At 35.8% G+C, this 21,049-nt stretch overlaps 1 long non-coding RNA gene across 1 annotated transcript; it reads right to left on the reverse strand.

The window, feature by feature from the left end:
• Nucleotides 1-4,187: 4,187 nt before the first annotated feature.
• Nucleotides 4,188-20,294, reverse strand: LOC114903417. The gene is made up of 5 exons (XR_003795726.1): nt 20,121-20,294; nt 19,555-19,777; nt 6,355-6,398; nt 5,808-5,904; nt 4,188-4,343 (listed from the first exon to the last, which is right to left on the reverse strand). It is a non-coding gene; the product is annotated as an uncharacterized LOC114903417 (long non-coding RNA).
• Between the last annotated feature and the right edge of the window lie 755 nt (nt 20,295-21,049).

A 21,049-nucleotide genomic window follows, 5' to 3' on the forward strand; every position in this document is an offset into this window, starting at 1 on the left:
CCTGAGACTTGAACTGGGAGCCAGCGATGCCCAGGAAGGGAAGCAGAGTGAGGTGCCATTCATTTTGGCTGCAGCAGGTACACCGGCAGCAACATCTAATTTCCCTGAGTGGAGGGAATTGTGGTGCCAGCAGTGGTGTCTGGGGATAGGGGACAGTGCCGAGTGGGGCCTGGCAACATGTGTTGTCACATCTGCGCTCATCAGGACAAGAGCTATGTAATTACTGGCCAGGTCCTCGCTACTGCCTGCCTTCTTTCAGCTTCTTTTTGCTGAGCCTGCTTCTCCTTACTTCCCACTTCTATGGTGGCTTCAAAAGTCTGTTTCCTCTTTAAACTTGTCAGAGTTGGTTGTTGCTTGCAACTGAGCTCTCTGCTAAACACTTGATGATAAGTTGCTCTTTTCATGTATTTAAGCATTCAGCAAAGTAATTGAGCTTGTTATATTTTGCAGCACTAGGTGAATTTCACATTATGTCTATGGAGAGTGACATTTAAAGTTTTATTATTTCTGGACTGTACCTCACTACTGTCAATCTAGCTCAACACATGCATGGATAAAGGCCAGTACGCTAAGCCCACTACATCCAAGGCTGCACACCCTCTGTCAGGAGGGAGGGGGGTCTGCATTGTCATCCTTGTTAGTTCTCTCCTGGGATCATTGCTCAAGGCAGAGAGGGTTAAAACAAAAATGAAGCTGGATAATACAAAAAACAAACTGCCTCCTTCTGCTTTTTTTTCTCAACTCTCACCTTTTCTTAGTACAAAAGTAAGCAACACCACTACCTCTACAATACTCATGCATTCATTCATTCGCTCATTCATTGTCTTGGGTGAACTATGACCTTGCTGCAGGACAGCTACACAGGCAATGGGGGAGCAGTCATCAAATAATCACAGAAATTCACAATTTGTAAAGGTGACAGTTGCTCTTAAGGAAGGGTCCTGGGTAGTTTGAGAATGTAAGATGGGAGTCAGGATCTAACCTGATAAGACATGGCATAAGAATATTGGGATTGGTTAAGTGAGGATGTAGGAGGGGGCGGTTTGCTGGTTGCTGCTAAACAAATTACTACAAACTTCATGACTTAACACATATTTCTTACAGTTCTGGAGGTCAGAAGTCTGAAATGAATTTCACTGGGCTAAAAATCAAGATATCAGCAGGGCTAGTTTCTTCTTGAGACTCCAGGGGATAATCTGTTTCGTTGCCTTTGCCATCTTCCAGAGGCTACTTGGACTCTGTGGCTCATGGCTCCAGCCAACAGTGTAGCACCTTCTCTCTGACTTCTGCCTCCAATCTTACTTCTTTTGTCTTTTACTCTGATCCTCCGGCTTCCCTCTCATAAGGACCCTTAGGATTACATTGGGTCTACTTGGAAAATCCAGGATGATCTCCTTATTTATCTCAAAACCCTTGAATTAGTCACATCTGCAAAGTGCCTTTAACCTTGTAAGGTAACATATTCACAAGTTCCAGAGATTAGGGTGTGGATGGGGCATTCTGAGTAGAGGGAGCAGCCTGTGCAAAGGCACTGGGGTAGTCTAGGGCATGGTTCATTTGAGCAATTGAGGGAAGTCAAATGGAGAAAACTGGGAAGAGAGTGGCATGAAAGAGGCCAAAGAGAAACAAAGAGTACTAATCACACAGTGCAAGACTGGAAGACCACGTCAAGGACTTTGCTAGGTATCCTAAGCACAGTGAGGGGCCAAGGTTCAATTTGCAATTTATATATATATTTGAATTTTTGTACATAGTTCGGTTAAATCATAGACCACTATAAGATTTCTGGTTACCTGACTTGCATTTTTAAAGATGGTTGTGACTCCAGAGTGGAGAACTGGTTGTCATGAAGCATGAAAAGAAGAGGAAGAAGGAAGAAGGAAGAAGGAAGAAGGAAAATTATGCACAGTACATACCAAGAGAGAGACAGGGCATCAGATCCCAGGATATGTTTAGAGAATCAAAATGGGAGATGGAGTCTGATGCCCTAAGGAGAATCGTATCCTTCACACTCCATCTTATCTCAAGCCTGTTAGACCACAAGCCAGCCCATCTAGGGTGAGGAATCTCTGAACAGAAATAGGTTTTTAAAAATCATGGTTAGCAAGGCAGGGACATATATAACCTAGGGAATTGAAATAAAGTGTTAAAATAGCATTAATGGTAAATATAGACATATATTTATTTTATTGATGAATAAATTTGTGATCCAGAAAATCATAATAACCTTTAAATTTGGTCAACGGTCAACAAACTTTTTTCTGTAAAGGCCACATAATAAATATTTTAGGCTTTGCAACCCTGAAGTCTCTGTGGTAACAATTCATCCTACCATTGTAGCATAAAAGCAGCCATGTATCAATGGGCATAGCTGTGTCCCCCAAAAATTGTGTCAACAAAAACAGGCTGCAGGCTGGTTTTGGTCCAAGGGCTTACTTTGCTGACCCCTGATCTAGGGTGTCAAGTTTTAAAGAACTCCATGTAAAGGGCATTACATCTTCCTTTTTGATCACTTTTCAACCTTTGATAAGGGTTAACCATTTCTCCAATTCGCTTTACTAAATAGTACATTTAACATGTCCACTTTATAACAACTATATGCCAATTACACAGAATCTCACAGTTTTCTCTTAGAACAAAGGCTACAGTTTGCCTTTACTCACCTCACTAAATGGCCATACTTGGTTTCCTAAAGCAAAGGAAGTTAACATTGTGGGCAGAGTGGATTTTACTTCCAGGAACTTAAGCTAGCAGCTATCCCAAATGACAGCTCCTCAGTTATACTAAACCAATTGAAAATACTTTTTCAGTAATAGAATTGTTCATGAATGCCCACTTCCTCTCACATCAATGGTTGAAGATTATATTTCCCACTCTGTGGCCAAACGACTTGCTTTGGCCAGTGAAATGGGTTTTGAAGTGTTGGGTGTCAATTCCAAGCAGAAATTTTCAGTCAGGTTGTGCTTCTTTTCTCTTAGACTCAACGGTCTCTAATGTTCTAGATAGAAACTGGTATATGAGCCTGGACTCAAAGAGAAGACAGCCTGGAACACAACTGCAGCCCACAATCAGTACATAATGGAAGTACATTTTTTGTTGTTTTAAGTCATTGAAATCATGAGGTCAATTGTTACTGCATCATATCTTAGGCCATCATGATGAATAAACTGGAAACCTCTCACTCAAACATAGAACATCATTGTTGGAAAAGCCACTGTTAATAAGGAATAACTATATTCTATATTGATGTGATAAGGATCCTAGTAGCAGTCAGCAATAGCTCAATGAACTTAAACTGAATTGATGGACAAGCTACATAACAAAGGGCAAAAAACACATTTTGTGAAAATGCATTTAAAAAACTAAATCAACATAAAATTATTTTACAGTTTCTCATAAAATTGCCAACTTTCTAAACTCTCAGAAGATCTGGGTGATTACCTAGTATTTGTACATAGCAATGATGGACTGGAGCCGATTTCTGACTGCCCTCTCTAAACATGGTGCCCCCTCTCCAGTTTGCCACAGCCCTTCCCTCACATGTAACAAATACAAATGCCCTTCACCAACTTCCCCTGGGCCTGCCCTTCCCATCCACCATTTCAGGCTTTGTACCTGCCAGACACTTCGTCTATACCCTTAGTCAGTGAGATTATTGAGACCAATGACTGTGCCTTCTTCATCTTTGCATCCTTGGATCTCATATTTGCACAGTGCTTGGAATATAGTATGTGCTCAGTACATGTTGGCTGAACACACAACTGCAATTGAACTTCTATACTAGAAACTTCCGCAGAGTTAAAAACTTAACAATCAACTAGGCTTCAGATTCGCTTTGAAGCGATGAGTATATCAATCCATCTAAATATTCATTAAATCCAAGCAAGTATTAAAGAGAGTCTATATGCAAAGTAGGAGAAAAAGAACAGAGGCTGGAGCGGTCAAAGGAATGTATGATATTGGTAAGTTCTGAAGCCTACAGGATGTTGCCCAAAATTCAGTTGAACTTCTAAGGTGTTTTAAAAAGCAGAAAATTTAAGGACATGTTCATCCCTGATGTTTAGTATCACTTAATATGAGACTCTTGCTCCAAGCCAGGTGTGGTAAGGTTCATCCAAATCTCAGGAAGAGAGAAAAAAGTTGATGTCTGTGAACCCAGAACTTTAATATTAATCACACAGGCTATATCCTTTTCCCAAACCTGTTTATTTCACTTCTCCGTCCTTCCCTCTCTCCACCCTTTTCCTTGCTCCATTACACTTTATTCTCTTCTTGGGGGACGGCGGACGGGGGTAGAAGTAATTCATGCTGCATCTTCAGACTGTGTGCAGAATGTCGTCTCCCTTCAAGGTGAACAACAGTAAGTCAAACTCTTCATTTAAAAGGTGAACATAGGATCCACAGCCAGCAAAATAATTATACCCACAAATCAGCAGAATCTCAATCCAAACAGATAAAGTACGAAGAATCACTTGGCTGTAGTATTTATTTACTTCTTGATAAACTTAAGAACAGACTTTCAGATGTGCACAATGTTTTCTCATTTACAACTTTATGTCTTTACGGCAGTAAAGAAGTGATGGAGTTGCACTGATTTATTTTAATGAAAAAGAAATAGATATAAAAAGCTGTAATTTTAATTATATTTTACTTTCATGACATACTTGATTTAATTAATTTAACATTATTACCACTTACAGTATGACATTTTATAAAGAACTGCTCTTAAGCAGGACTCTGCATTCAACTTTACTCTCTCTAGTGGCCTTATCATTTATCTGCATTATGCACATTTTTACAACAGGAGAATAACAATATCTTGTAGAAAAATAATAAACTCAGTGAAAGGAACTTGCTCAGAGTGCCTGTACTTTATTCCTAGGTGAATTTCTATTGTCCATTATCATTTATATCTAATATGAACCATTCTACACTGCTTGCCTCTAATCCCCACTCTTGTTAAGAAGCTTAAGAGGAGAATCACTTTATTTCAGGGCCTTTTGGAGTTCAAGGGCAAAGTGATTATTTCCTTAAAGGAAAAAAATAAAGATCACGGACTCATCACAATTTCCAAAGTTCAGCTCTTTTTGCTTCACTAATTAGAAGCCAGACCAAATGCATATCTGGAGGCTTTTATACAAGCGATCAGCCCTTTGCTCTGGGACCAATTATAGAAAAGTGTCTTTTACACATTACTCTCTGTGAATATTTAGTGTTCACATAAGCTGTCATGTTTCACCATGAGTCATGCTAAGACCATATAATCACATAGTTGAAGAGCTAATGATATGTTTGCTCTTCTCAATTTAATTTACAAGTATAACTGCACTTAAATGCCTATAGCTTATCTGTAGCTTAAAAATAAATGCATAAATATACATATATGCACAGTTGAAAACAAAAGATGCTATTTAATCAGTAAATAAGATCATGCTCTTTCATCTGGAAACTATGTTTCTATGTCTAATTCCATCCATAACAGTATTTTGTCTTTGCAAAATGACAGCAACAGTTGAGTGTATTTATTGAGAACTTGGTTTGGATACCAGCCTGAAATGGGTAGTCTTTTTTGATGTGCTTCAGAGAACTATTGGCACATTGTTTATGTATTGGGTTGGCCAAAAATTTCATTCGGGTTTTTCCTTACGATGTTAAATAGATCTATTTTTTAAAATGGCTTCACTTTCCCAACTTTATTTATCTGGTAGAGAGAGAGAGAGAAAGAGAGAGAAAAAGGAAGAGATTGATCCTTCCTGATTGAGGAATTTGCTTATGTAATTATGGAGGCTAACAATTCCAAGATTTACAGTTGGTGAGTTGGAGACCCAGGAAAACCAACGATGTAGTTCCAGTCCAAAGGCCAGCAGGCTAAAAACCCAGGAAGAGCCAATGTTTCAGTTCAGTCTGAAGGCAGGGGAAAACAAAACAAAACAAAACAAACAAAACAATGTCTCAGCTTGAAGGCCATCAGATAGGAAGGGTTCTTTCTTACCTGCAGGAGGGTTAGATTTTTATTCTATTCAGGCCTTCACCTGATTGGATGAGGCCCACTCACATTAGAGAGCACAATCTACTTTACTCAGTTTATCGGTTTAAATGTTAATCTCATCCAAAAACATCCTCACAAAAACACCCAGAATAATGTTTGACCAAAAGTCTGAGCACCCCATCGGCCCAGTCAAGTTAACACATAAGACTATTGATCACATCAACCAACACTATTGCTGGTCAAAATCTTCATATGTTTGATTATGGTGGCCCAATGATGTCTAATTTATGTAAGTCATAATCTAAAAGGGCTTAGCTCTTGTCACAGCTTTGAAAATTTGAAATGAGAAAACAGGAAAGGCTCACCCTTAAGAACTAGGCAATGGTACAATCTTCTCACAATGTAAAGTCTATGGAAAGAACATAAGAGGTCTTTTAGAGATATGACACTTAGAAACCTCTGAAGGATTTTTATTAAATGCGATGTGTGTTTATCAACAATTCCACTTTCTAGAAAGGGTCACCTAATTGTGATGTTACAAGTGACTGTTGTCATTGAGTATTATTAATGGTTGAATGGTGGGAAACAATGCTCACAAAATAATTTTCTGTGTCTTCCACTGGAGAGACTACTTGATTATAGTTGACAGAGGAAAAAAACATTGCTTCTTCTATTAACTGCCAAGGATAGAAAGCTAAGCTAATCTTTTTTTTTATTGAATATTGCACTTAAGTCCACAAAGCACTTCAACATATGCTGATTTCCTATTTTTTGCTATGGGGGAAAGAGAGTATTAAACAGAGGATTTAAGGAAAGAGGAAGGGGTCATCTTGTCAACAACTATATAGGAATGTTGGGATGGTTAGCTGGGGCTTAAAATAGGATATGTATTCTGAAAACAAATACTTGTAAATAGTTTTAAATGGCTTGGTTCTGTGTAAATGTTATACATGTAAAGGTCTCCTAGGTTCAGGATTAGACTGACCACCCCCCCCCAAGATTGATGGTGGATTTTGTTTATCAGGCTGATAAATAAGGTACCTTCTCTTCTTCACATCCTACCCTATATCTTGTGTTTAAGTTGGATGCCCTTCCCAAAGAGAGAAAAAATTAATTCTTTAGTCAATGGCACACAAGTAAAAGTCATCCCTTCCTATAAGTGCCAAACAAGCACTCCAGGTTTATTTACCCACCTTGTTAATTGTATAATTGTAGTTTATGTATCTGTCACATAATTTTAAGGCAATCCAACCTAGAAGAGGTTAGCCAGGGTTGCTAAAATTTTCTTACGACTATGTCCACTTTTGTAAAATTAAATATTCTGGCTTTGATTTTAGATAGATCCAAATTTGGGTTCTGCTGTAATTTCAAATAATAGACTTCTTAATTTAGTAAGTCACAGTTTATGGTACTAACTGCTAGGGAATTAGGTTAAATGAAAGAGAGTCCTTTCCTTTGAGATTTGAATAAAACTGGACTGAGTACTCTAGGAAGTGCTACTGTGGGGGAAGCACAGTGCCTTTTCAGATTCTTACCGACAAAGATATTTACTTGGCTCTCCTCTATTCTCTCTCCTTCCTGCTGGCACATTTTCCACTCACTCTGCGTTTAGAGCAGTTTGGTATCTCTTCAGTTCCTTTGCCCCTTCAAACCATGCCCTCTAGACTTTACAGAGGACTCACATGCATTAAAAAAAACAAAAACAAAAAACCCTGCTTCACTGAGTGTTAAGACATTCAGCTGAGCCAGAAGCTTCCCAAATCTAAGTTTTCAAGCATTGGAAATAGAGAGAATGACACCATTTGGAAGTCCAGAGGAGTGTCTAGTGTAAGAAGACAGAGTACGATAAGCTGGTGCAGTCAGCTCAGGAATTACAAGGTTGGCCAACATGGAAAAACTATATTTTTCACTCCACAACTTCCTTCAAATGACCCAGAAACATTCAAAGAAACTAAATATATAAAATTGAATATAGAATCTGGTAGGAAATATCAAAGCTGGAAGTTTTTTTATCACCATTCAAGTCACGACAGTCTCTGGGTTACAGATGTGGAAATCAGAGATAGATTCAGGAATCAGTTAATGAGGATGTTAATAAATATTTTGAGGATGTTTGGTCAAGGAGAGAAAACAACACCGAAAAAAAATAATATAAACCAACAACCAACACTATATAAAATCTTATTTTGTTAAGAATGAAAAACAATAATAAAAATTAAAGAAACAAAAGATTCTAATAAGATTTTCTAATTTAATATATGCATATTATAATCAAATATAATATTTGTTAACTTATTCATTTGCTTCCTAAATGTAAATTAGCTTATGAATTGAATTGTAAGCCAAAATAAAGGCACAGATTGCTTAAATATATACAAAGCAGATGCTCTGAATATCCTTATATGCAGATTCTATGTATACGTGGCAGTGCCTGAGTTATGAATACCCACTTAAGAATACCTATTTATAATTTAGAGATAAATCCCACTTGAGACCATAACTCTGCCTCTGTGAAATATATGAGAAGGTGGTCAACATTAGACGTTGTGAAGGAGCTGCCAAGATTTAATGAAAGTGTTAACTCATCATGATGCCATTTTTGACAAGTTTCCAGCAAGGAATAATCCTGGTAGAAGTTTGTGGAGAAGCCGTATCTTTTTTTTTTTTTTTTTTGTGGTACATGGGCCTCTCACTGTTGTGGCCTCTCTCGTTGCAGAGCACAGGCTCTGGACGCGCAGGCTCAGCGGTCATGGCTCACGGGCCCAGCCGCTCCGCGGCATGTGGGATCTTCCAGACCAGGGCACAAACCCGTGTCCCCTGCATCGGCAGGCAGACTCTCAACCACTGCACCACCAGGGAAGCCTGAGAAGCCGTATCTTAAGCTGATAAACTGGTTGTGTTCTTCTTCTCCCAACATAGACCTCAGTGAAACACAGTAACATCGCTACAGAGGCACCATGTCCTCCGACAATCACTACCACTAAAACATAAAAATTTCTGCTGTGACCACCCTATCCTGCCATATTTGTGCTTTGGCTGGCCCCAATCTACTTCTTAGATTCCCTAGAGTTTTTCTTAAACTGACTAATGAAGAGTAGTGAAAAAGACAACTCCTCATTTCAAATGGTGTCATCAGGATGGTCAACTTGTTGTGCAATCTCTAATCTTTTTTTTTTTTTTTTTTTCCCCTGCTGTGGCTCATTCATTACATTGGAGAATCCATCTTTGGCTATTTTTGGCACATGGAGGAACTAACCAGAGGAATGTGTTAATTGGGAAAAAATGTTCTTTCTTTAAGAGAGTCCATCAATGGAGTGAAATATAGTTGGACACTGGAGTGGTCTTGAAATGAATGTAGCTTAGATGAATCCATGGAAAAGAATGGAGATGTTGGTAGTTTTGAGTAGAAGGTCCAGGACAGCATACATTATTTATAGAGGAAAAGGTAGTCAAATACAGACCAATGACTGACTCAGGCAGACAAAAAGAAAGAGTTGTGGAATAAAAAAATAAAAAACATAGTCTTAGGAACTAATTCAGAACAAATCTGATTTCTTTAAAAATACTATTATTATTATTTTATTTATAAATTTTTGTAGAATTAGCAATAGTGACATGGAAAACTAATATACAATTTTAGTTCTCACACCTTACTCTCTGAGCTTCTCTTTATCCCAAGGTCCAGGTCCATGTGTAGATTATCATCCTGGCCCTCTAGCCATAGACCATTGAGGTATGGATGACCATCTGGATGAACCTAAATTTTTTCTCTTAGAAATATGGAAATAATACAGTGAAATGCTAATAACTTACTGTTAACTGATTGAACATGGGGTGGTGGTGCAGATTACCCATTTGTTTACCTAAACTGAGGGAGTTATTCTACAAAATAGAAATAGAAAAATGAAGTAATGGTGAAATTTCATGGATCCCACAGAAATAGTAAGTTTATATTGGTTCCTGACTATCCTTCCTTGTTCCAATATGGAAATAAAATATGATTTCATATCTAACGTTTGATTCTATGACCTCTTTTAATAAATTACCTTTTTCCTTTGTATATGTGAGTTTGAATGGTTTCTCTTCCTTATGACCAAACAATTCCCAAAATATAAAAATAAAAGGGCATTTAAAGTTTCTGTATATATTTATTCTTTATACAATATTTCAGTATGCAATATATGTCCAGTGTACAATATTCTAAATTTGTTTTGGGGTTAAATAGGTTTTTCTGAGATGTGCTCACCACCAGCTCACACTATAATAAATGGGTAGGAGGCAAATCCTGAAGAATGTTGAAAGTCATTCTTAAATTATTTTAAAACCATTTCTAAAAGAGGGTTAAAAAAAACCCTCTTTTCTCTATTAGGCATAAACATTTTCCTAAGTCTGTATTTTCTAAATAAATTTCAGGAAAGAGATAATCCCAAGTGCCCCCAATTTCCAGTCATATATTTGCTGTTTTTTAAGACATGCACTAACTTCCCTAATGGGTAGCTCAGATCCATGGGGAAATTCAAGACTATTTTAACTGACACCCACAAAATTGGAAATAATTTATGTTTGACTGAACAGAGAGATATATAAATTGTTAAAGTAGTTAGTCAAAGTCCATCAACATATAGAGGGTTTTAATAAGTATAAATTCTTAACTGGAGTAAAGACAGTAAGTTTCCTCTTTTCAAAGGGAAGGACTAAGGGTAATAGAGTTACCGTATAATCATTAGGTATTAATGTGGGAGAAATGTTATTGTCCAGGCTTCTGGTTACAGTGCAGTAGTTTATTTGGTTAAAATTTCCTGCTAAGGATAACTAGAAAAGCTACGTAAAATATAAAAATCTATCTACTTGAAGATTCTTCAAATCAACTTCAAATCATCTTAATTTTAGAAATATCATTAAGATTGTATAAGAGTGCCAGAAAACCCCAGTGCCTGTCAAAGAAAAAATATAAATCATTTTGGAGGAAGATAAAATCATGCATGTTTCAAAGTATTTCTACAAACAATTTTCAAATAAAATATCAGGCAAAAACATGGTCAGGCCCATGAAGAACTCAAGACTGTATGAACAAACCCTGGAGAAATAGTTTAATAGAGGTCCTAGAATCTGGAATCATCAGAAACAGATTTGAAAGTGGCAGCTATGCTTACTTTGTTCCACAAAATTAAAATCTAAAATATTTGAGAATTTTGGAAGACATCTATAAGACAAAGATGGAAACACAGAAGAAAAAGAAGAGGAAGAGGAAGAAGGGGAGAAAGAGAAGGAACAGAAGAAAGAAGGAACAGGAAGAGGAGGAGATGGAGGAAAAAGAGAAGGAGGAGGATAAGAAAGAGAAAGGAGATGAGAAAGAAAAGAAAAAAGAGTCAAATTGAAAGTCTAGAGTTGGACAATAAATAAACAGAATTAGACAATTATTGGATGAGATTAATGGCAGAAAATGACAAAATGGAAGAGATAATTAGTGAATTGAAAAATACATTAGACAAAAACTTTCAGAACAGTGTCAAATAGAAAAATTGAAATAGAGCAAAGCAACAAAGCCTAATCCATGTAAAATTAGATTTCCAGAAGAAAAAAGGAAGGAGGGAGAGGAGGAGGGAAGAAGAATGAAAGAGGGAGAGAATAGAACAGAACAAATGTTTTGAGGAGATAATGGCTAAAAATTGCAACACCAGTGAAAGATCTCAAACAAATTCAAGATAGTCTATAATTATAATTAGAAAAAATAAATTTGCACCCAGATATATTATATTACAACTGGTGAAAACAGGAGATTAAGAGAAAATCTTTAAAAACATAATTCCAAAGAAGGAAAATACAAATTTCCTAAATTCTCAGTAGAAAGAATAGAAGGCAGAGAGTAATGGGATATTTTTTGTTGTTAAAATAATATTAAATGTTAAAATGAAGGAACAGCCACCTGAGAATTTTATATCCAGTAAAATTGTCCTTTCAAATTAAAAGAGAATTATAGCAATTTTAAGACAAACATTAAGAATTTAAGAGATTTATCACCAGCATTCCTGTACAAAAGAAGAGCTAAAAGAGATTTTCAGAGAGAAGGAAACTAACACCAGACGGAAGCTCAGAGATCCAGGAAGAAATGAAAAGCATAGATAGATGAAAATTAATATCAACTGTAAAAAATAGTGTCCTGTGTTTATATATTTAGAATTAAATTTTAGCAATAACATATGAATAAGGAGAGTGAAATTTATTTAAAGTGCCCTAAATGTCTTGCACTGTCTGAAAAGAAAGTAAGAACACCAATCAATATGTCCTTGATAACCTGAGAAATGCATGTTCTAATCTCTAGGCTAGCCACTAACAAAACAGTGAAAGAATATATGACTTTCAAGCTAATAGAAGACAAACTGATAAAATTAAAATATATATATTTCAAAACACTACATGTATATAAAGAAAAAGAAACTTAGATCATCAGAAAAAAATAGAAAACATTTAATAAAATATTTTACACTCAAATAATTCAGCTAGTATATAATATATAAATGTAGTAAGTGTTCTAAATAAAAGAAAAAAATTCCAACTCTATTAAAAAATTCAACTATATTCTATAGTAAGTGATATCTAAAATATAATAAAAATATTATAATAAATTTGGAAACATTGAAAATAAAGAATGGAGAAGGATATAACATGTAAATATTGACCAAAAAGAGAAAAACAATTTTGTTTGCCTGTATTAATGTAAGACACAGTAGACTTGAAGGCAAGAAAAGTTCAAATGTCATAAAAATAACAGTTTCAATTCACCAAGAATTCAAGTTAGAATGCACCTAAGAGCATAGCCTCAAAATATATAGAAAAATGTGGACACAATTAAAAGGAGAAAAAGACAAATCCACAATCCTAGTGGGATATTTTGAAATATAACTCTCTCGTCAATAAAAATCAAAAAACATAAAACAAGCAAACTGAAAAGTTAGTAAGGATGTGAAAATTTTCACTAAAAATACCCACAAAATTAACCTTGTAGAAATACGTAGACTACTACACCTAATAGCTGCAGAATACACTTTTTTGAAACATACATGGAACATTTTTGAAAATTGACTGAATAACGAGCCATAAAGACAATCATCACATATTTCAAAGGATCAAAATTATATGGAGAATATGCTCTGATTGCAATACAATTATTAAAAAAATAAGTAACAAAAAGCTAGAAAGTACTCTTATGTGTGAAAATTTAAAAATAATCTCTTATACCTAACCCATAGGTCAAAGAATAACTAGCAATAGAAAATTTTAAATATTTTCAACCAAAGAAAACCTGCATATATGAACATGCATGTAAAGCTTTTGCCAAATGGGATATTTACAAGTTTGGTCACATATATTAGAAAAGAAAGAAGCTAGAAGTCAATCATTTAACCATTTATCTAATAATTTTAGAAGAAAATGGCAAATTAAGCCCAAAGAAAGAAAAAGATGGAAATAATTTACAAAAATTATTAAATAATGTAGAACTAATATAAAATGACCAACAAAGTCAGAGTCTGTTACCTGGATACACTAAAAAAAATAAATTAAAAGACCTATAGTAAAAAAAAAAAACTATAGTAAAAGCAATTAAAATGAGAGAGAGAATGCAAAAATAATGTTAGAAAGGAAAATATCAATATCACTGCAGAGGTTATACACATTAAATAGAACACAAGAAATGTTATAAGCATGTTTAGTAATTTTTAAAATTTAAATAAAGTAAATACATACCTTAAAATTGCAAAACTGACACAAGAAGAAATAGAAAAAAAAATCTATAATTAAATGTCATTGCACACCAAAAAAATGAAAGGATGGGAAGGGGAAGAAAAATGAAGGAAGGAAGGGAGGGAGGGAGGAGGAATGAAGGAAAGAAGAGAAGGAGGAGGAAAGGAAGTAAGAAAAGCAGGCCAAGGTCCAAATGGCTTCACTGTTGAATTTCATCAAAATTTCAAGAAAGAAGTGCCAATCTTATCACAGAGGAGTAAAAGAGAAACTCTCCAAATCTTTTCTTGAGGATAGCATAATCTCATTACTAAAATCAGATTACAAGAAAGTAAAATTATAGTACCTAAATGCTAAAATTTTAGAAAATGAAATACAGCAAAATATAAACATAGTAATACATGATAACTAATTTGTGTTGGTTCAAAGTAGGTTTAATATTTAAAGTAATCTTGGATTCATAACATTAATCAAACTAAAGAGAAAAATTTTATGTACATTTCAATGGATGCATAGAGAACATCCAGAAACCACTTAAATATGCATCAATGATAAGTGCATTGTGGTATGGTTACTGTGGTTAACACAACAGAATACAATTCAGCAATAAAAATGAAGAAACTAGAGCTACATACACACAAGAATGAATTGTATAAAGCTAATGCTGATCAAAGGAAACCAGACACAGAAGAATAAATGTTGTTTAATTCCATTTGTATAAAGTGAAAAAAAAAGTTAAACCAGTGTTTAGGATGCATGCTTAGGTGGTATAAAGAAAGGAGAAGGTGGTTATATAAGTACCAGGACAATGACTGCTTTTGGTAAGAGGTATAGGAGGTATAACTGAGAGCGAGCAGCTTCTGAGATGTTGATCACGTTCTATTTCTTGACCTGGGCAGGGATTATATGGATGTGTATTTTGTGATAAATCATTGAGCTGCTTATCTTTGTCTTGTACAGTTTTCTGCACAACTTTTGGCTATATTTCATAGGAAGTCTTTACCAACCATATCCCACGCACAAAAAAATAGGTGTAGATTATAGTATCAGAGGTCTATACCACAAATGTGAAAAACTGATATTTAAAGAATCATTATTCTAATGGCTCATGTTAACAAATACAAAACATCACTTATTTGGCCTTCCTTCTTACTTATACATCAGGTAAGGACAAATTCAGTGTAAGGACATACAAAAAGTAAAAGCTATACCTCATATAAAGGGAAATCATTATTTAATATCATTTTGGCATTCTGAATACTTCACAATTGAGAGAAAAATGACCTTAGCCACTGAAAATACACCAAAACATTTTGTTCATGCCTTAACTTTAAGAACTGTGCTTAAAACATGAAGCATAAACATAAAACCATAGCAGATAATTCATAGTTAAATTATTGTAATAAATAACTTAGTTTACCCATGTAATTTTAAAAATTAACTGTACCAATTGCATACTTTTCATCTACTTTGTTGTGCAAATACTTTAGCAATTAATCCATTCATTAGTTAGATTGTCACTTTAGATCTATCAAAATCAAGATGCTCCTCAAGGAAAGAACCTGGGCATTATTTCTCTTTTATTACTTCTAAAAGCACCCATCAATAGATTCTTGTTAATGGTTTCACTTAATTTTGAACAAACCAAATCTGAGGCAAAATCTGAGGTAAGAAAGAATATTTAGGCAAGGATGGCATGAGTTATGAAAGTCATAGTTGAAAAGGCTAGTGTGGAAGGAAGGTCCCATCCTAAGAAAACTCTAAATTTGAAGGAAAAAAAAAAAAATGCTGGTTCTGGAGAGGCACCAAACAAACAGACTCTGCTGGTAGATAGGACCAACATAGAATTCCACCAGAAACCAAACATTTTGGAAACATATAAGCCGTGCTTTAACTGTGTAGAGTTAACTCTAAGAAAGTTGAGGTGCGTGTGGTTTGAAAGAAGAAGAGAAAGTAAAACTGACAGGAAAAGAACAGTAAAGGAGAAAATTGGGAGGCTCTGGAAAGAGACACAGTTTTTGTGATATTCACTGCAGAGGGCAGGTACACAGAGGAATAGATACTGAGACAGAAAATTATTGTGCGCAAAGCCAAACATAACTCATTCCACACACATACATAGTGATTTTAATGTTTGGCATTTTTCTCCACTCTTTTTTAGATTCTTTTCCCATATAGGTCATTACAGAGTATTGAGAAGAGTTCCCTGCGCTACACAGTAGTTCTTTATTAGTTATCTATTTTATATATAGTAGTGTGTATATGCCAATCCCAATCTCCCAGTTTATATCCCTACCTCCCTTCCCCCCTTGGTAACCATAAGTTTGTTTTCTACATCTGTGGCTCTATTTCTGTTTTGTAAATAAGTTCATTTGTACCATTTTTTTAGATTCCACATATAAGAATATCATATGATTTTTGTCTTTCTCTGTCTGACTGACTTCACTCAGGACTAATGTTTGGTGTTTTTAAAAGTTACTGACCCTCTTTTTTCTCTTTTATACCAATTTTCTCAGAAGCATAAAGATGCAGATCTGACCAAATTTTATCAGCCAAGAGAACTCCCCTCTGCCCCAGTTAATGGAAAGGTGGTTTAAAATGGTTCCTGGCAGGGATATATAAAATTATTAAAAAATAGAATAGGAACGAGAACCACTTAGCAGTTCAGGTCAAGCCCTGTAAGCCGCTGAGCAGTCTATCCCTTCAGCAGAGAGATTAGGGAAGCTCTTGGTCCAGGGGCAGCAGAGGGCACTCCAGGCCACATCAGGTTAAGTTGTGGTCACTTTATCTCTTGTTGTTGACGCAAAGTCCCGAGGCCATGGCCCAGGATTTTCCTGCAGAAACGTGTTTACAAGCAGGTCAAGGACTTGTAGACAGATAACCATTAGCAAAACAACATTTCTATTGACAACAGAACAAAGAAAGGTGTGTTTGCAGATGAATTATCACTTGCTTCTTAAAGGAAAAGAAAAGAAAAGCTCAACCAAGTCACTAAATCCCAGCTTTCTTACCCCAGGACTAAATTCTCTTGTTTTTCCCAGTGTTACATTATGCCTTACCAACTTCAGAGAAATCTGCAGTGACACCTTTTAGCCTTCAATACCTATAAATTATCCATTTGAGTCTTATTGAGATGAAGAAATGATTTTATGCAGGAGTTAAAAAATAACGAAGTAAATATCAAGAAAGTATTTAAATCTCTTGAGCAAGTCTTGGGAGTGCCTTATTGCTGGGGAAGGAGAATTCTCAAAAAACTGCTGACATTTTCTGGTTTGAACCTGTGTCATGGCCTTTAGGCTGCAGATATTTTGGATGAAATTCTAAATTTATAAGGATTGAAGCCAGAAGAAAGGAAGGATTCTAGGTCGTGGAGGCAAGTGGAGGAAAAGCAAAAGAAAATCAATCAACAAACAAACAAACAAAAAGATTTCAAATACGGTGATCAGAACTCACAGGAATGAAAAGCTTAGCTAATGAACACGTTTAAAGCTTTGAAAACTGTAGCCTGTTTCAGCTCAGAGCGTGATGTAACTGGTGCATAGAAGCTGGGGAGAAATAAGCCTCTCCTGACATGGCTACTCTTATGCTAAAGAAGGGAACTTACATTTTCACTAAAGGAGAAAAATCTGAACTTGGAAATCTGCGAATGGGTAAATATGAGCTGTCTCATTAGAAAGATACTTCTCAATTAGTTTTCTTTTCATCCCTCTTGCTTTCGGCTCTCAGCCCTCTTATGCACAACCCACACACACACAGAGTTCTGCACTAGCCAAGGGTCAGAAAGGTTCCTGCCCATTTCTCTCCATAGAAGTCCTGACAATGTGGCATGTGCAGTGTCGACAATGACATGCCACTCAAAATCCCTCCCTTCAGATTGTCCCTCCCTTTAAAGGAGACAGCCAACGTGAATGAAACACTTTTTTCCCCCCCGGGGAAGTCTGACTTGCTTTTATTAACCCAGATACAAAGTGCCACTCAGAGGCCTCGGACAGTCGAATTCTTTATTCCCTTAACTAGCAATTCGTTTGACCCTCAAGAATAGTATTAAAGCTCCATCGTGTTTTATATTTCTTATTTATTTTATGCTCCCACTGCTTCACGAAACATGCTTCTGAAAACATTGTCATGTACCGTAAAGTCTTCATATTAAAAGCACGTTTCAAATGGTTTCATCTTAACATGCTTCTGTCACTCAAATTGGAAAACTTTATGCTAGTTCCTTTCCAAGCTGTTAAAGATTAGCTTGATGTAGATAAGACTATTCCCCAAACTCATTATCTGTCTTCCAAATGCACCTTAAGGACTCCTTAATAAAGTCAAGGTTACGCGAAGAGTATTTTACTGAAAATCAGTGAATGACTATTAATAAATTTGCATTACAGAGGAGCTATTTCATCTCCGCCTCTCATCTTTACAATGAATGATCTTTCTCTTTTATTAGGTTTTTAAACAATAAGGCTATTTATTAATTTTATATCACCAACAAATCAGTAGCAACTGGTTGGAAGCAGCTAGAAAATATCTCCACCAGTTTATAAACAGATGTACACCATCTATTCTATTGTATACATTGCACAAATATCTTTGACCTCTACATAACCCCAAAATTAAAACTCTGCCCCACCCTGCATCTTTCTTACCAGCATATAAAATACACACACACACACACACACACACACACACACACACACACACACACATCCCTTTCCTAAGTAAAAACATGAATAGTTCCCACCTGATCATTATGTTTTTAGTTCTGGTAGAAGAAAACTCCAGTATGTATAATTAATATAACAGGTGTCTCTCTATCTCATACAGATCTTAAAGATACATCGAGTTGCAAACTCAGTAATTCTGTTGTCAACCCTACCTCTACGTAACTGGAACTCCACACAATGTTGTTTCTAGTATTTAGCTTTTCACTAAATCTACACCTTTCCTACCACACACAGCAAATATCACATGTTGCTTATGTAAGAATCACCTCTTTTATTTTGGAGTCAGGGTTTCTAACTACCCCACATTCTCCTGCTTTCTTCACCAGACTCAGGATCCCAGAGTTATTTGGAATGTGGCATTAGAATTTATCCTAAGCCATCATGAGGGTCTCTCATAAGGTAAGATTGTTTTGTAGTGGAATTTTTACAAATCTGCTTTTAACACATACAACAAAGGTGTAAGAAAATCTTTCAAGGCTTGCTTTATAACAAAGAAATGTTTTATGGGTGGCTCCTTTCTGACAAACCTGAGCCACACTCAAATCTTTTGGTTGAAACATTTTTCCCAGGGATCTTCCAAGCACTGGCTTTCCAGGAGTGATTTTCTCACCTTTCTGATGTAAGTCAGATTAAAATCCAGCGTACGTGAATCATCTATCTTTATTGATCATGTCAGCTCAAGCCAAAATCACCATCTGCAGACTTGTAATCATAGTAATAGTGGTGCAGAAATCCAATGAGATAATGGACCATTTAGAGGCTGCTCCATCTTGACTCCTGAGAATTATTTTGGGCCCATAATAATGTTGCTAAAACTGTAACTTCACATACTTGAATATGAGTAAATGGAATTTTTGTTCCCTGGGCCACACCTTCTCAATAGAGAGACTCTTATACTGTTCAGTGCCTTCCTGGTAGCCTGAGTTCCACACCAAAATTTAGAGCCCACAATCCACAGCTTTTCTAATGGTAGAGGACAAATCTGGCTGCATATTGTAGGGAAAAAGGATGAACTAAAGATTTCTCAATGTTTCTTCCATTCCTTTCTTTGTAAAACATTCTGGGATATTTTGTCTCTGTAGTCCTCCTGAAGGAGGCCAGCCTTACCTTCTGTCTGCCTTCTCTCCCCTTTTCCATCCAACATGATTCAGGACTGATGGAGTGCAGGGGCAGAGGCCAAGAAGGCCTACGGTGTGAGCAGCAGGGCAGTGTTGTCCCTGGCTCCAGTTGACAGCAGCCCCTGCCTGCAGCAGGGGGCTTCCAGGGATCAGTACGGCCACTCCAGATGGTCGCCATGCAACTAATCCCAGTGACGGTGGGGGGATCTGTCCTAGTGGAAAAATTAACAATTCACAGGAAAAATGAGATTTAAGAGACAGAGGTTGCAAATGAACCTATAACTAAAAGCCTTCAAAATATTTTTACGTCTTGTAAAAGAGAATCATAAAAGCAGCACATGAAATAAAGAAAATATCAGTGACATTTTATACATTTTAAATTACTGATAATAAGTACTGTATATTTTAACTTCCATTTGCCATCCTTTACTTGCTGTAAATTTTCAGGATCTTCGTCTGGCTTCTGTTTCAGTGACACTTGGATATTAAAAAAAAAGAAGAAGAAAGAAAGAAAGTATACCAAAATGTACGAAAAACCAAAAACAACTCAAATACCATGTATATGTTCAGTTCCTTCTTTGATTTATTGGCTTCTAACTTGAGTCCCAGTGGGGTCCTGAGACCAACCCCTAAATATGAGCTTTTCTTCTGGGTTTCAATTCTGGTTCTGTGATCCATTTTTGAACCATCTAACAAGAGATGGGAAAGCACCGTGATCAAGTAACACACTTTAGATTTAGACACAGACCCATCATTCGCTAGCCATTTTAATTTCTATAAAAGTGAATAATAAAAGTAGTAATTAAAATAAAGGAAAAATGACACTTTATACATTTTATACAACTATTTAACCATGTACGACTCTGTTTTCTGATCTGTAAAATTAAACATTACTAACTTCAAAAACCTATTGAGAGAATTAAATTAAATTATTTAACAAATATTTGTCCTGTCTCACTCATCATAGCAAACAACTAACGACTGATCTTTCCCATACATACATGCAAACATACACACATACATGGCATATAGATGTATGCAGATATAAATATACACAAACACCATTATATGTAATAGTTGAATGATAGCTAGCTATGTGTGTGTGTTGCATATAGTTAGACCAAAATTCTTGATATTACATAAATATATCACTGATTAATGTCTCACTTACTCCATCTTAGGCAGGATGGTTTGGGGCTCCTGTGGCTTCAAGTACCTCCTAGGTACTTGGTATTGAAATGCTTAAAATTGCAGAAGGCACAGCTCACAGTAACATTCCTAATAAGCTATTTGGTATCTCTCTATGATTCAGACATGGTCATTTCTCTCAGTAAATAAATATATATATATACTTAATATATATATTTATATATATTACATATATTAAAAATATATATATATATAAATTCAAAGCATTTTACTTTTAGCCATTCTAGTGAGTATAAAATGATACCTCATTGCGTTTTAAATTTTTGCCTCATGAT

Source organism: Monodon monoceros, unplaced genomic scaffold (assembly GCF_005190385.1).
Source record: "Monodon monoceros isolate NGI ecotype Baffin Bay Population unplaced genomic scaffold, NGI_Narwhal_1 Super_Scaffold_21, whole genome shotgun sequence".
Classification (NCBI taxonomy): domain Eukaryota; kingdom Metazoa; phylum Chordata; class Mammalia; order Artiodactyla; family Monodontidae; genus Monodon; species Monodon monoceros.